The sequence below is a fragment of the Schistocerca serialis genome, chromosome 5 (genome assembly GCF_023864345.2).
Source record: "Schistocerca serialis cubense isolate TAMUIC-IGC-003099 chromosome 5, iqSchSeri2.2, whole genome shotgun sequence".
Classification (NCBI taxonomy): domain Eukaryota; kingdom Metazoa; phylum Arthropoda; class Insecta; order Orthoptera; family Acrididae; genus Schistocerca; species Schistocerca serialis.
In genome coordinates, this window is record NC_064642.1 from 563,739,604 (window position 1) to 563,751,789 (window position 12,186).

Sequence of the window (12,186 nt, forward strand, 5' to 3'; positions counted from 1 at the left end):
TAGCGTCGTGCCATACTGAGGCCGGGTTCCGCTTTCTCGCACTGGAAACCCGCGTCTCGCCGCGCTGTTTCTTCCCAATGATTTTTTTAACACTTGAGCTCAGTTGCGTGCCGCACGCTACAAGCTATACGAATATAACGCGCTTTTCACAGCTACTGTTTTTGCTAGTAAGGAAGTAACGACTTTCGCGCTATTCTCCCGATTCATTTCATCCCTACGATCAGAGATTTCTTATTCTATGAGGTTTCGGGATTGCAGACGGATGATGTCAACATCTTGTCACGATAATTCGGCTGAGAACCATTCAGCCATCTTCGGCTAAGTTTTACACTAGAGATTTCTGGTGCATATTGCTAGGTTTGTACCAAAATTTGGCGCAGTGCCTGGAAATTACTCACTTAGAACTTGAAGTAAATTCCTTTTATTTTGTGTTGTTTTTATTTCACTCTATTTTCAGCGTTCTGATCTTTTCCTGCATTAATATTCAAATAGTTGCTATTAACATAATTTACAGCTATATACGTCAATATTATAAAGTATTGTATGTCTCCACCAGTACTGAATATGTACTACCTGTTTAGAATTTCAAAATGACAGGTCTGAAATTCATTGAACTGAACTGAATTCAAGTGGCGCATGTGCGGACGGATGATCGCCCTTTGTCGAGTTTAGTGCCCTCTGTCTGGGATGTTTAGTTCTACGGTCAGTGGCTGTAATATTTCTGAAAGAATGTATTTTACCTTCAGTGATCTGTGGGCTAATTTAAAGAAAGCATAGGTATGAGAGACTGCTCATCTTGTTTCCAGTAATTTTGCTCAGTATGCAGTTTTTAAGTCGTTTCACCACGACAGTAATTTTATTTTATTTTATTTATTTATGTATTGTGATGCCACAACGGCGGAACGTTTGTGTTACTGTCAGATGCTAATCTAAAGCCCCAAATACAGTTTTTATTCTGGTTGCATAATTTTCCCAAAGGATTTTTAGTTGGCTATTGATGCGGTGGTTCGTCCAAGCTATACTATAAAATGAACTTAGATATACCCTGAACTGTTGCTCTCGGTATTTGGGGTTCTCTTATAACTTTTAAATAGAATCCTCTTCGTTTTAAGACAGGAAACGTCCATTAGCAGAAATTCATTCTATTCCCTACGCCGTAAATTAGGTAAGACAAAAATGAAAATGAATGCTGATAATGCACTGGCTACCGATCGCGTGGTCAAATATCGAGCAATGTGAACAAACTCAGGAAAACTATCATGTGAACTCTGCTCAGAGATATAAATGACAAGTGACTCACTAAAATTCAGTGTGCTCGTATGGGCACAAATAGTACTAAACAACCCGGAAATTATGTAGATGTCGCAACTAAGGAAATGCATAGCAAAGCCACGATATTGTGTGGTCGATGAGCGTCCATCAGAAGACAGTGAACATTTTGTCGGGGTCGGGCTGGTATGTAATGTCTTCGAAGAACATTTGGTCAAAGCTGTCGGCAAGATGTGCCTCGGTGGCTGTGTGTGCTGACTAAAAACAAGCTCTTGTGACTATATCTTAGCACTGTGTGGTTTTTTTCGGTCGTGATGCAACCCACTTATCGAGGCACTATTTCGAATAGGTGAGGATAAATTCCTTTCAACCTGAGAGCAAAGAATAATCGAAAGAGTGTTTTTTTCTCGTGTCACAGTGCTTCAAGGAAAACAAAATTCGCGAAATTAGTTGGAACAATTACAGTGATAGTATTTCTCGATTTACTTTTTAAAAAGACGGCAAATGATAACAGGTATATGTTGCCTCTATTTAACAGAAAAATTTCACTAGCGATTAATGAAAAGCATTATAATTCGAAGTTAATTTGTCATTTTCATCAGAAACTTACACTGCTCACATGAATGCCAGTGACATGGCCAACATGTATTAAACTATCTAATCTGATCCATTCTGTTTTTCATATTTGACATTTGAGACTGCTTACTCTTAACCAGGTGAAAGGTAAATAGGCTAAATGCAAGTAAATTTACAACAAAATGTATTGAAATAAAGGGCCCTTTGTAGAGGTATAGACAAGATTAGACAAGGAACGAGGATATAATACAAAAGTCAGTGGCTCTTCTGTCGACCCTCGGTTTTCAATGAAATGATAATTATTCAAGACCTTAAGCTGCCGATAGGCGTTGATATACATCAACGGGGACAGTTGAAAATGTGTGCCCCGACCGGGACTCTAACCCGGGCTCTCCTGCTTACATGGCAGACGCTCTATCCATCTTTTTTTATAAAAACATTTACTAAAGAAACAATGTTACACATTCCAAATACATACTAAGTACATATACTAACCATGATCGCATGTTATACATGAAATGATTTAAACGAAAACAGTTTGATGATTGCAGTTACTCTAATGTTAAAGAAATACAACAGAAGATTGTGTTACTGACTAAATTACCAGAAAGAATTAAGTTAAACATCAAAATAAGTTTTTTGAAGACATTCAAACTTCAAACATGAAGAAATAAAATCTGCACTTTGAATTACAAGTGTTCCAATCTTTACAGAAGCATAAATAGCTCTTTATGAAGGATATCAGCAAGTTGGTAGTATAATTTTTAATATATTAATGTACACAAGGAAATCGTCTGTGTGAGAGACAGGTTAAGGGTAGAAACTGATCTTTAACCTTCCCAGATTTGGCTCTGAGCACTATGGGACTCAATTGCTGAGGTCATAAGTCCCCTAGAACTTAGAACTACTTAAACCTAACTAACCTAAGGACATCACACAGGATTCGAACCTGCTACGGTAGTGGTCGCGCGATTCCGAACTGTAGCGCCTTCTCAGATTTGTCAGACTAGCTATGAGTATTCACACAAATGCACAGAAGTCACCAAATATAGAATATGGAATATTTATGCCCATCGCACATAAAAACAATTTAATAATCATATTAGACAATTTCTGAAATACTTGAGAATGGCGGAAAGGAGATATTATAAAGATGATTAGCCTTCCAACTACACTTTCTGGACATTAATTGAATGTTAAGTATCTGAAGTGCTCAGACCTATATAATAAGACTTTCACTGCAAAACTGACTTACACATCACAGTGCAAAAATGAACAGGGCAATTTGCCAGCCATTGAATATTACATTATATCACATAGAATCTTATGGTTTTAACCAATCGATATGGATATTTCCATAAAAACTGTCAATTTCCAAATTTCTAATACAAACCAATAATGCAGCTTTAATGTTTTGTGTTTTGACACTATTAGACACACAATCTGATTGTCATATAAGTTCTGTACATTAGCTTATAAAATTTCAAAAACTACTCTCTGAAGTAGAAAAAGCACACACCAAAAATATACACTAAAATTTTAAATAATATCCTTAAGGTAACTACAATACGTCACTGTCAACACAGTCTTCTTTTTTATATTAACCAATGCCTTAAAATGGTTCAAATGGCTCCAAGCACTGTGAGACTTAAAATCTGAGGTCATCAGTCCCATAAACTTAGAACTACTTAAACATAACAAACCTAACGACGTCACACACCTCCATGCCCGAGGCAGGATTCGAACCTGCGACCGATCTGAGGCACCGAGGTCACAGAGGATAGTGTGACTGCAGGGACTTATCCCTTGCATGCTCCCCGTGAGACCCACATTTCCAACTTAATGTCCACACACTACATTCGTAGTGCCCCTGCCCATTACACTCATTACTCGTGGCAGACAATCTTACCAAGTCCTGTTAGAGTTCGAGCAATGCGTGTCATCCGCACAGAAGAAGAAGGTCAATGGCCGGTTAGCGTTAACTATACAAAGATTGTATCTGTTCTTTCGTACATGTCCGAAATAACAGATACCATCTTCATATATCTCGTGTTTCAAGGTCAGCAGAATCATCTGTTTACGTAAAATACCTGATTTTTCTTGACAGCAGAGAAGACCGTCTTCTGCCTGGAGCAGACTGAGTACTAGTGTGGACTAGTTTCTGAGGTGCAACTAGAAAGTTTTGCGAGAGAGATTTTTTTGTACAAAATGTTCTCGCTGAACTTACAGTGTGAAATTTGTATATAATTACGAGCATCCGACAATGTCCCACATTGTCTTCATCGGGAAAACAATTGATAGTGGAATATGTGATGGCTGCTGTCTAGTAACGACCATTCTATAAAGTTGCTATCGGCGTTCGTTGCTCCAACCGTTTTCAATTATTTGGGTTCATTTGAAAAGTGTTCGAGTGAACATAGTTCGCTTTGAATCGCAGTAAGAGCGTGGTATTGCCATAATAAGTGCCACTGTGCTTCTCATACCCACGTTTTACTTATAATAAATCGATAAATTAATGTTTCCATCCAGTAAGCAAACAATCTTGTTTGGTGGAGTGGAATCTACGGAGAGGGTGGAAGCTTTGAACCGCGGTTTCAGCCTTCTACGAACTTGCATACGGCGCCGCGAAAGTCATTTGGCAGGTACTTTTCGAAACTGTGTAGTGGAAGCATTAGTCAGACAAATCAAAGGCACATCATGAGACACAACGGACGTCGCCATTACTGACCTGGAAACCGGCAACTAAATGACAGAGTGAGAATACCGTTGAGCAACACAGCGCGATTCAAATAGAAAGAAAAGAAAAAGCTTCACAGGTAAGAAAGCACTTGCGAGTTGGCTGTATATAAGAGAACAAACACTCATTATTCCGTTCTTACCGTTTTAACGGACGACATGTCTGTTGAAGCAGAGATATTCTTATACTATCGATATACCTGAAGCGGCCATGTCTTCGAGCCGATGTCATGCGCACGTTACTTTGGTTTCTTCCATCAGGTTGCCTGTGCTATGTGATATCGACTTCGGTTGGCGACAACAGAGATAAAAGTTTTTGTGTGAACAATCACTTTGGATGATGACATTGGTAGTGAGAAGATCTAGTTTGGTTAGTTAGACAGCGCTGTGGGCCGTGAAGATGTAACGAAAACCTTCAGTATTCATGACGTACGTCTTGAATGACCTTTAGCCAGCTTGTTGTTTAATAGAAAGATGAAAACAGTGTATTTTCTTACGCGTTGTTATTAAAGTCTCATTCTAATTGCTTCACAGCAGGTATTTGTGGATATATTTAAGTACTAATGAATGTTTTGTGAGTTCTGTATCGTTTGAACTATCCCTCTTCTTTTTATTAATTATAGATTAAAATTAAAGCCACGATTAGCTCATATTATGGTTACCGAACTAAAATTACTTGGCTTCCCGAGTTCTGTGCTTGAATCATAATTGGTCGATTAGTAATTGGAAGTGCGTTGAAGCCCATTGGGATATCCTTGCTTCTCGTAATCTTGCTTTATAACATTTTGCACTACCAGTGTATTTCCCCGGTGCGTATGTAACTGCGTTTAATGTGCATAAGAGGCAGTCGAACGAAAACGAGACAGATTGCAAAAGTAAGTAAACTGTTTATTATTTCAAAAGTAATCGTCCTAATTGTTCAACGGTTCAAACCCGCGTCCAGCCATCCTGATTTAAGTTTTCCATGATTTCCCTACATCGCTTTAGACAAATGCCGGGATGGTTCCTTTGAAAGGGTACGACCGTCTTCCTTCTCCATCCTTCCCTAATAAAATGGTACTGATGACCTCGCTGTTGGGTCCCTTACACCAGATCAACCAAACAACCAGCCTTCTTGTCTCACAGTGGGATAAATGTATTAACAGTTACGCCGATTAATTTTGAAACAACAAACACTTTACGTACAGCTTTCCATCTGCCGCGTTTTCATTTCACTGCCCATGTATGAGATCAGCCGGTTTCACTGACATTGATTTGTTGTAGAATCATGGAACATATTTTGTGTTAAGACATAATGACCTTTCTAGACCCTCAGAAGCTCATCTGCAGAAACCAGCACATTTCCAGGAAACAGCGGTCATGAGAGGCTATAGATACCGGCTCCCAGGTTGATGCCAAATTTCTCGACTTTCGAAAGGCGGTCGACTCGTTTGCTCCAAAAAGTGCGCGCTTACGGTCTATCCGATGACATATGCGGTTGGATAGAAAGTTTTCTAACAGACAGAGAGCAGTATGTCGTCCTGAACAGGGTGACTTCAACAGAAACAAGCGTAACTTCAGGTGTGCCCCAGGGCAGCGTAATAGGTCCGCTGCTTTTTACGATTTACATAAACGATCTGGTTGATGGTATTGACAGCGGCATTAGACTATTTGCCTATGATGCTGTAGTCTACAAGAAAGCAGTATAACACAAAAGTTGCGAACAAATCAATGAAGATTTGCAGAAAATAAATGCGTGGTGTAATGACTGGCAGTTATCTCTCAATATTAGTAAGTGTAACCTACTACGTATAACAAGGCGAAAATCCCCATTAATGTACGAGTACAAAATCGATGCCCAGTCTTTGGAAGCGGTAACTTCCGTCAAGTATCTGGATGTGACTATTCGAAATGATGTCAAATGGAATGATCAGATTACACGAGTAACGGGCAAGGCGAACTCTAGATTGCGGTTTATTGATAGAGTCCTGAAGCGATGCAGTCCTTCAACAAAGGAAATAGCTTACAATACGTTGGTTCGTCCAGTCTTGGAGTACTGTTCGTCTGTATTGGACCCTTACCAATTGTGTCTGATTCGAGAGATTGAGAAGGTCCTAAGAAGAGCGGCAAGATTTGTGAGTGGCACATTTAGCCATCGCGAGAGCGCTGCAAATCTCATAGAAAGTTTGAAGTGGGACACACTTGCAGATAGACGGCGCGCTAAGCGGAAGGGGCTGCTCACTACATTTCGAAATCCGATCTTCGCCGAGGATGTAGAGCATATATTATTACCACCAACTTTCAAATCGCGCAGTGACCACCATTCAAAGATAGGGAAATTAGAGCTCGTACTGGGGCGTTCAGACAGTCGTTTATCCCTCGCGCGAGTGGAGCAGGGGGGGAATATGACTTTGGCGCGCTAACTGTGCCTTCCGCCACACACCACTTGGTGGCTAGCGGAGAATATATGTAGATGTAGACGACTGTGGTGGTCATGGGAGTTGCAACAATTCATACTCGTGCTCACAGTCCCATCGTGGGATCAATGGTAGCTTAGCAACAAGAGCTGAAACCGTGGACCGGCTTTAGCAGGTCAGTTACATTTGTCTCAAGAAGCTATCTGGATTGGAGGAAGCGAGTTTGTTGCCAGACTGATCAGACTACTAAGTCACATATCAGATTGAAGGAAGCCTTAAGATGGACCTTGTTCACGGTCCTCGGCCAATGGGCGTGCGTAGAAGGGTCACGTGGAGCCGAAGACGCGATCGCGCCAGGAAGCAGAGCAGGGAGCGGAGCCGGTGTCTTCGCTCTCTTGATTGGAGGCCCTCGGCTAGCTATCACGTACGTTTTCCACTCTCCAATGCCTGTTCCGGATTTCAGTAAGAATGACTAACTTTTCGAGCAGGTGGGTTGAGCTCTCAGTGTCACATGTGCACGAAGGCGTAATCTTGCCTGAATAAACCCTAAGGAGTAGATATGAGCTAAAATACCTGCAATTATTTCGATCGTCCAGAAGCCCACAAAAGCTTCCATTCCTCCTTCCCCGGAAAACACCCTCTTGTACAATGGGTACGGACGTGGGAATCATTGATTACGTGTGGTTACAGCAGGAGGTACAGGGGTTGTACAAAAATACGGAAGCACCAAAATTGCAACACCTAACCGTGTCTCTTACTGTGTAGGAAACCCGTTGGCTTCCAGTTGTCTCGGAATCAATGGTAGCTTAGCAACAAGAGCTGAAACCGTGGACCGGCTTGAAGGGAATGTTATGCCGTTCATCCTGCAAAACACGGCAATTTCAGGTAGCGCTCATGGAGGTGGACAGGGATCACGCACCCTTCTCTCTAAAGTAGGCAACAAAGCTTCAATAATACTGCGATGAGATGACTGAGGTTGTTAGGGGAGTTGCAGCGATTCAGCCCCGTGCTCACAAAAGCAGTCCTGGACGACAAGAGCTGTGTGAACGGAGGCCTGTCGGTTTGGAACTCCGCATCACCCTTAGGAAACAAACGCTGTACCATGTGAGCCTGTCGGCTTGTTTTCAGGGCTGTTATATCTTTCCTTACTGCCGCGATCAGTTTTCCTGTCGCGCCACTGGACGGCGCTTCGGTCTTCTTGTAGTTGTATCTTTAGTTAAAGAAGGTTGGAGGCACGTTGTTGACAGACGGGGTGGCAGCGAGAGGCAGGAATGTGTGACGAACGGTGAGGCCTGATCGGCTGGCGCTCGTGCAATTGGGCGGCTACTTGTTCAGGGCCGCGTTGGTATGGAGTGTTGGGCTCTACGCTGTTGTGCCCGATTGACTATCCGGATTTGCCAGTGACCGTCTGTTGACGTGGGCATCGTGATCACGTTGATTTTCCCTGGTAACCACCCGTCATACCTTACTTTTGGGTAAGGTACTTCTGTTGGGGCATTTTGGCACCTGTGCTCCGGTGCAGGACTTGCTCCCTTTAGGCTGGTTTGCCTGTTGTTCTCCATCACTCCGTACTCGAGCTACTAAATTCACCCTCCCCCTCCTCACCGTTATACACGCTGATAGTCATATTTTGCATTGTCGTTCTGTGAAGGATGAAGTGGATCCGTCGGACGCGTCGGATGTGGAGGCCTCGGAAGAGGTTGTCAACATATCGTCGGATGAGGATGTACCGGAGGTTACGTGCTGCACCCCCGCGGCGCTGGGCACGCCGACGGGCGAATCTAACTAGGCCCATCTTTGGTCGTATGTGTAGGTGGCGCACTGAATTCACCCAAATTGACGGTGTTCGCTTTGAGTATGGTAAAATGGCCGCTCTTGAGAAGCATGATGAGAAAGCCAAGAAATTTGGAACACTTCAGCATTGTGATATTACTGATGAATTTAAGTTTTTTAGTAACAAATATTGGTCTGTAATTATTAATAAAATTGTAACATACGTGTATAGGGTTAATGTTAGGATAGAACGTCTAACTCTTGATGATAAGGCTAACAAGAAGATATTCGAACATCAAGGTGCATTGGAGAAAGTTCGTATAGCGTGTAGTAATAAAATGGGAGCTTTTGATTTGAATCCGCATGATATATTCTAATGCATTTAAACGGTGTTTCCCATTATTGCAACTTGTTCACCATTCGATAATCCTCTCATTATTTTCTTGGGTGTGAAATTAATTTGGTTGTAATATGTTCTACAGCATATATTAGTGACGACTGAGGTTGAATATCGAGCCTGACCTTGAAGGTAGCAAGTTCTTGCTTTCCCGACTTGTGCATGAATTGTAACATCGGGCCTGGTCGTGATAAGTCAACACCAGCGGCCCGATGGATGTTGGTTCGTTTTCTGTACTCACGTTGAAAGGTCTTGGTGAGCTCCAGCGCTTCTCTTAAAAGGACTTTATTGTTTTACTGTTGTATATTTATTTGCTACTGTGATCTCGTGCTTAGGTATTAGAGCTGAAGGATTTCTTGTTACCTTTAAGTTTTCTTAAGTGAATTTCTTTTTTGGTGTCTTGTTAACAGTTGGCTGTTAAATCAAATTAATTCCCGTGTTTAGTCATTACTGTTAAACGATTAACCGATCAATCATCTGTGTATAATTATGGACTAACTGCAACACTTTCCGTAGGTGCCTAGGGCGGGGCTCTGCAATTGGTATTCTTGTGTCGGACCAAGGGAATTTACTTATTTGATGCTTTGCCGTGGCCTTCTCGAGTTGGTCATAGCGTTGGAGCCGTTGGCCCCGGCGGGTTATCCATTATCCTCCTATTTATCGGGCGTGGCTACTCCACGTCGGCTGTGTACTAGTGTGCGACGTGGTGTTCCACCTCCTATCTTGTGGTAGCCATTGAGGCGGCGCGGCCTCCTCGCTTACCACGGCATCTCTCTAAAAGTTAAGTTCTTAATCTTGTGACATTCGGGATTTGAGTTTAAATTAAGGTGTCCGCTGCCCTACGCCATCCTAGTCATGCCTGCCTCCGCCTTGTCTTGTATTTGCCTGAACGTTTGCTTGATTTGAAGATCTTTCAGTCCATAATTGTGGAGTGCTGTAAATTTTAAAATCGTTGTTACCTTCTGTTACAAAATTCATAATGCCCAAAGGGTGTTTTATGTCCTTATTGTAATTCTGGACCTGTAAATTTTAAAATATTGTCAAATGTTGAGCTTGTAAAATTTTGAATGTTGTTACCTTTCTGTCTGAAAGGTTGCTAAATTGCTAGCGCCAAAAGCGTCCTCAATTATTTTAATGGTAATTCTGAAATTGTAATTATTTTCTAAATAAGGGCCACCTTCCTTGTTTGAAGTTTACTATCTAATGAGTGGTTTTGAAATTGTTATGGTAATGCTCTTTCTGTAATTGTAGAAAATCAATTTTGCATGGTTGAAATATTACGGACGCCTAACAGGCTCTAGAGCTGTATTTTTATGGATGTTAAACTTGTTATATTAAAGAAGTATTACCTGTTCTGAAAAAAAATTTGGAATTTTGGTCCTTGTGGTTGACCTTCCTCAGATCAGTCTGTCAGTTACTATTGATTTATATGTTATTGATGTTTTGAAGTATATGTTGTTAAATAAAGGATTACCGACTATTGTGAAACAACAAATTCCCTTCCGTAAATACAGCCTACACCTTCCTCCCGCCCGTTACGTTGTTGTATCACGGGGCGTCCACTGAGATATCACTCTAGGATGGACTTCATCAGCCAAAGGGGTCACGCCGACCGGTGGTGGCACAGCGGTTCTAGGCGCTTCAGTCTGGAACCGCGCGACCGCTACGTCGCAGGTTCGAATCCTGCCTCGGGCATGGGTGTGTGTGATGTCTTTAGGTTAGTTAGGTTTAAGTAGTTCTAAGTATAGGGGACTGATGACCTCAGATGTTAAGCCCCATAGTTCTTAGAGCCATTTGAACCAAAGGGGTCACATCAGCGTTGGCAGTATTGCGACCCTGCAGAGTAAGCGTGGGGCCCATGGAATACATCGATATGGCTGACCAAATCATCGCTGAAGCCCCACCATGTTTCACTCTTGGGATGTAAGCTCGGCCAGAAGTTGGAATTAGTGTGAAACAAGCCTCATCAGATCAAATGGCGTACTTCCATTGCTCCATAGTTTCTTGTTGCAGGCATTTGCATCACTGACAAATAGTTTTCGAATTCCAGCTCACTCTACAGCTCCCTGCTACTGCATGTCCCTTCGTGGTGTTGTGGCGCTGACATGGTTCGCGAGGGCGACATTCAGTTCAGCAGTGACTTTTGTTGCTATCGTCCTTTTCGTCACAATCCTATTCGATGTCGCTCTGTGTGGATTGCTCAACACACACTTTCGTCCACGTGTACTTAGCGGATTACGTTTTTCTGATTTCCGTGAATTCAGTGTAAATCTTCGATGCGATGCCTCCTGAAACACGAAACACTTCGGCTCCCTTGGTTGCAGAAACACCGACCGTACGACCACCAACTGTTTGCCCATGTTCAAAGTCACGTAGCTCCGACACAATGCACTCACAACTGCACAGGACACTATTCTGACCACAACTGTCATTTGCAACGTGTTGAGGACATTGCACAGGTGCCATTCGTGGTCAAATACAACAGCGCAACCTGCAAGCTTGGCTAGCATCAGCATTTATATCAAAGTATGCATTTCTCGCGGTGTTTCCATATTTTTGTCCAACCCCTGTAGCTCCAGCTCACTTCGTTATTCAGATGCGTGAGTTTCTTGATGAATAATTGAGAGGCGGTCATTGGAAGAGGTTCAGTAACATTTCCAGCATCTCTGCAATGGCCTCCACGTAGCCTGGGCCTTACCACGCCAGACAACTGATTATGGGGAATAAAGAAGTCCTATGTAGTTCAATGTCGTGCGCTTCAGCGCAGTACTGGGTGGATACTCCTGTATCTCTACTAAAATTGTTGATACACATTCAAATGTGTACGGCGTCTTTGGTGACTGAGTATCAAATCTGAAGCGCGAAGCAGAATTTACGGCTACTCAGGGACCAAGGTGGCTGGCTGCCACCCTCAATTAAATTGTCTGCCAGAGTAAGCCAACCCTGCTTGTTGCCGTAGGTTGTATTATCCTTTTTTCAGAAAATTTATATTTACCTGTGATGTCGAACTGCTTGCTTCGGAATATCTAATCATGTCAA